Genomic DNA, 6000 nt, shown 5'->3' on the forward strand with positions numbered 1-6000 from the left:
CTAATATATCCACAGATATGGTGTATTAAATGAAGTAGGATGACTACAGTAAATCATAACTTCACTTCTTCTATGTGGATTTGCATATATGTGAGGCTTGGGTGAGCATGCAGAATTGAATGGGTACATAAACTTTATATGAGTAAGAATTAATGCAGATTCTGGTGCTATGGAATTACGGTCACTAGAATCCATTCACATGCAAACACTGAAACAAAAGACCAGCTTCTTTCAATCTCTGTCACAGGGGAATTTAGGGGTAAGTTAGCCACAAGGACAGACTTATGGCAGTCAATGATGTAAAATTTGAGGTTCATTTGCTAAGCAGGATGGGCATAGCGGATGGATAGTAATCTCTGTTCTGCTATTAACACACATACAGACACACACATATGTGTCCTGTAGAAAACATGCTGGCATGTAGAAAACCTCCAGGACAGTTGTGAACAGCTGCAGTAACTGTGTTTGGGCAGAAGACTTCAGCAGGTCCAAGTGTCTATGTCCTGTCTGCCCACCTGGCCTTTACAAAGAGCAGTGGCAGATGTTTGTGGATATGTTTCCCCAAGAGACTGCTGCTCTCACTATTTATTGCTTTCTAAGTTAGATCATTGGCATAAGCCACCAATGGCCTTTTATTTCATGTCACCCCAGGCTAACGACTTTGATTTCTTTTTTTTTTATGTTAGCTGTTGTTACATAGGTTACTGTCACCTTTTGGTCTTCCACACCCAATATTTTATAAGGATTAAAGTTGTTAACAATTCATTTGTGCTTGTTTCTTTCATGTGCATGCCTAGGATATGTAGTCTAATGTTTTTGGGTAAGTCTTACCTATGTCCATTATCTGTGTTTTGTTTGTTTCCCAACACATACCAGAATCACCGAGTGGGTTAGAGCTGGACAGATGTAGTCAATGTCTCACTTCTTTCAGCATTGCTTCTGGGTAATCTTCCCTCCATGAAGTCTCAGAGTAGGGCAAGAATAGTATAAAAGTAACCTTTTTAAACTGCTTTTATTGCTATCCCCTTAGTTCCAGCTAAAAGCAATACACTCAGAAAACCATTTCCATGTTATATAAAAGCTTAATTCCAGGTTTAGCAGTGGTGAAGAAATAGTTTGGTGCATTTGCTTTGTTTTAATGCAAACCAATTTGTGTTCGTTTATAAATAGCTTTTACAGGGTCACCAAAATTCAGTCTGCTCAATGTCAATTCTGAAAAGTATTTGAAGGACCAAAGAAGTTCCTCATACATGATTGCCACCAAGGAAGACCATTTAGTCTATCAGATCCTCAAAACCCAGGAGGCAGTGGTGCTGGGCTGCACATTGCATCATCAAAATTCTGTAAGCACTCCACATCTATTGCCAAAAACGCCAGGTCTGATTACAGTGTGTGGTTAAGGAATGCAGGCTCAGTTCAGCATCCAAATCTCATCAAAGATGTTGTAGAATCCAGGCAGGCCAGGCAAATGTCACTGGAAGTCCAGCTAAAATAGGTAGGTCATGGTTTGTGGAAAGCTCTAAGAAGTGTGTTTTCTCTTGACCTTCACACCTGTAACAATTTGGAGTAACTGAGAAAGATTATGGAAAATACTCCCATATATTGTATAGAAGTAAATTGAAACAACAAAAAAGAATAAAATTATTAACTCAAGGCCAGAAAAAGGCAGGTAATTCTCAAGGTTTGTAGTCTAAGACATTGATAGCTCTTGTAAAAAACAAACAAACAAAAAGGTAGTAAAGTAATTGGCTAATCTTGGTAAAATTCTCTAAATATACAAAGCACTATATAAATACTAATTCTTATCCACCAAATGCTGAATATGTACATTGTATTCTTCTTTAATTTTGGTTTGGGGTTTTTTTTCCCTGTAATAAGCTACAATACTTTTTTTTTTTAAATCTGTCATTTTAAGCTTTGAAGAAGGACTAGAGGATTTGACCCCTGCTGGGAACCTAAGTTTTCTGGCCAAAATGACACACCGCTTTAATTTGCTAGGGCCAAAATATGATTTATCATGCACACAATGTAGCTATCCAACACACATTAAGGCAGAATAAAGCTTGCATTATTTCCTTCAGTTAGAGTACTGGAAAAGATTTCAGTTACAGTACTTGTAGCCTACAGTAGGACAAGTAAATTAAAGACGTTAAACCATCCATTGCAAGATCAGTTCTGCCTTCAAAAAATACACTTGTATGGAGAGTCTCTTGGGAGGAAGTCCTGAAGGGCAAAGTAGTCCAGAAAGGCTGGGCTTTCTTCAAGAAGGAAGTCTTGAAGGTGCAGGAGCAGGCTGTTCCCAAGTGACACAAGATGAACTGGTGGAGAAGATGAAGGGCCTGGGTGAACAGGGAGTTTTGCTGACACTGAGGAGTAAAAAGGAGAGTCTACCATTTTGGAAGAAGGGGCAGGCAACTCAAGAAAAGTAGAGACCTCATTTGGTCTTGCAGAGAGAAAATTAGACAAGGAAAAGCCCAGCTAGAACTCAACCTGGCCACTGTTGTACTGGTTAAAAAAAATGTTTTTACAAATATATTAACAAAAAGAGAATAAAAAAGAATCTCCATCCCCTATTGGACACAGAGGGGAACATTGCCGCTAAGGATGAGGAAAAGGCTGAGGTACTAAATGCCTTCTTTGCCTCAGTCTGTAATCGTCAGACCAGTTATCCCCAGAGCTGGAAGGCAGGGATGGGGACCGGAATAAACCCTCCATAATCTAGGAGGAAAGAGTTTGCTAACCGCTGATCCACCTGGACACTCACAAGTCTATGGGCCAGATCAGATCCACCAGAGAGTACTGAGGGAGCTGGCAGAGGAGCTCACCAAGACACTCTCATCATTTATCAGCAGTCCTGGTTAACAGGGAACATCCCAGACAACTGGAGGCTTGCCAATGTGATGCCTATCTACAAGAAGGGCTGGAAGGAGCATCCAGGGAACTACAGGCCTGTCAGACTGACCTCAGTAGCAGGGAAGGTTATGGAGCAGTTAATCTTGAGTGAGCTTACCAAGTACATGCAGGACAACCAGGGGATCAGGCCCAGCCATCATGGCTTCATGAAATGGTCCTGCCTGACCAAGCTGATCTCCTTCTATGACAGAGTGACCTGCCTAGTGGATGAGGGAAAGGCTGTGGGCGTTGTCTACCTGGACTTCAGTAAAGCCTTTGAAACTGTCTCCCACAGCACCCTCCTAGAGAAGCTGGCGGCTCATGGCTTGGATGGTTGTACTCTTCGCTGGGTAAAAAAACTGGCTGGATGGCCGAGCCCAGAGAGTTCTGCTGAACAGAGCTAAATCCAATTGGCGGCTGGTCATGAGTGGGGTTCCCCAGGGCTCAGCATTGGGACCAGTCTTGTTTATTATCTTTATCAATGTTCTGGATGTGGGGATCGAGTGCGCCCTCAGTAAGTTTGCAGATGACACCAAGTTGGGCAGGAGTGTTGATCTGCTCGAGGGTAGGAAGGCTCTACAGAGGGCCCTGGACAGGCTGGATTGACGGGCCGGAGCCAACGGTATGAGATTCAACAAGGCCAAGTGCCGGGTCCCACACTCGGGGCAGAACAACCCTATGCAATGCTACAGGCCTGAGGAGGAGTGGCTGGAGAGCTGCCCAGCAGAGAAGGACCTGGGAGTGTTTGTTGACAGCTATGTTATTGCTGTTATATTATGACCTGTATTTCAATTTTAGAATCAATTCATACTGAGAAAATCAATATGATCTACCAACACACACATTTTTTCCTATAAAACTATCCTGCAGTCTCTTAAGGCTCCTCTCAATAGTCAATGCCTATCCTAAGTTTACTGCTAGAAAAGCTTTAACTGTAGCTAAAATTTTAAATAACTCACAGCACCTAATATGGGTGCAACTCATGCATATGTTGAGATATCTTTCTTTTTTTGCTTGAGGTAACATAATCTAATTAATGACAACACAAACCTATGAGATTTAAATAATACTCCTTAACATCTCATCATTTCTGAAGTGAAAATTTTTACTCAATATTTTAGGATTGTATCAGCATTTGGTAAATTATTTTATGTTATATTGAGACAATACTGTCTTCTTTTTTTTCTTCTGTCCCCCTAACTTTTGTTGTCTCACTCTTCCTCATTGGTTTTCACTTCCTCATGCATCTCATTAGATTTGTGGCATCTTCTGCAGGGGCAGAGAAATTAACTGCAAAGCAAAGAACCTTGTGCTTTCAAAGTTATTTTAAATGCATTTTTACAGAGAGAAGCAGCAAATATGCACTGTCTTTCTCTCCAACAGAAATAAAGTTCCTCAGCCATGTTAGATGACATTGAAAAAATTGCAAAAAGAGGAAAGCTATTTTCAGAAAAACTCCTGGCAGAAAGACAAGTCTCTTCTTGTGATTTATATCTTCAAGGAAACCAAACAAATCCAGTATTTCACAGGAGTGACTAGGAATTTGGCAATGCTATAGTGCATGTAGTACAGGTAATTTAACATCAGTTTATACTTATTAAAGGCTTTTAAAATACAGATATTTGGTTAATATGGTAAAGAATATGCTGAAGTTAATTTTACACTTAAAAGAATGTAAAGGAAAGATATTTCATTTATGTGTGTGTTGAAACTACATACCTAAAATTATAATAAAGTTTAAATCACATTCAAAGCAATCTCTTTTGCTTGTACATAAGACAAAATGCTATAACTTAATCTCTCTGCTAAATTACCACTTCCCTGCACCAAAAGTAGGTGAAGTCTTCAGGTATAATAAGGCAGGATATTCCTAGATGCCTAAAAAATTTTACCAAGCCTGTCAGCTCTTCTTACTAATATTTTTCAGACAGCATGTGGGATTGATAAAGGGAAGGTTACCTGTAGGAGTAGGAAAAAAAATCTATTTAAATGCAACATAAAGAGATGACCTGCAGGATCTTCCAGAGGAATAATGGGATACCTGGCCCCAGGCTCTGTTTCTCAGGTGAGGAGTGCTTCTCCAGTAGGGAGGAGCGATTTGTTTTTTCAGCTGTGCACATATTTTGTAGCATCTCTCCAGCTGCTACATTTCCTGTCCACCTGTATCTTCTTTTACAGCCAAGAGAAATCCCTTTGGTTTTTTGTCCAGGTGTCAAGCTGATGAATTGTCATTCAACATTCATCTCACACAGCTGGAGACTCTGAATCCAGAACTAAGAAATTTTACATGTCCTTTAAGTAGTAAGAACTACAAATTCTGAAAACTTGTCTATGTAAAAGCAATCTCTTACCATATTTTTGTTAATATGTCTTAACTGTAATATAAATTCTCCACTATGAAGCCAACATGAATAGTTAAAGGTCAAATTACTTAAATATTCTGGAGAAAGCCCTGATGGACTGTTGTTTGTAATGGACATCTAGAATAAACTCTTTAACAGAAAACTTTATTTTCCTAGACAAGTCTAGTGTAACACAAGTGCTGTGAAAAATACTCATAATGTGTTACATTTCTTCTCTTCTTTCATGTAGTATCATAGGATAATTCATTTTGGAAGGGACCTCAGGGTGTCTCTAGTCCACCCAAATCATGGCCAGCTCTAGGGTCAGATCAAATTGCTTAGGTTCATCTTATTTGGTATACACATACATGTACTATTCTCAAGAAATTAATTCAGCTGCTGCTTGGTTATTATTGCTCACCACTCTGCTTTCTTGACATTACAGCCAAGAAGTGAAAATCATCTCACTAGAGAACTTGCTGAAGTTTCTAACTGAGAATTACTCTTCATAAAATTTTATTTAGTTGTGGCCCTCTGAACTACATCTGGGGATCATTTACTGAGGACAGTTCAGGAGAAACTGAAGGTATTAAATGGCACAAAACAGCAACCACGAAAATTATCTTCTTTGATATCCACAACTCACTGTAAAAAGCACACTCACACAGCACAAATATCAGTGAAGTTCTGCAAATGATTTCAAAGGCAGCTGAAACATACATAGCCATATACACAGACAGAAGAGACATGAGCTGTACACACAGAC

This window comes from Phalacrocorax aristotelis, chromosome 1, assembly GCF_949628215.1.
Source record: "Phalacrocorax aristotelis chromosome 1, bGulAri2.1, whole genome shotgun sequence".
In the NCBI taxonomy this organism is placed as follows: Eukaryota; Metazoa; Chordata; class Aves; order Suliformes; family Phalacrocoracidae; genus Phalacrocorax; species Phalacrocorax aristotelis.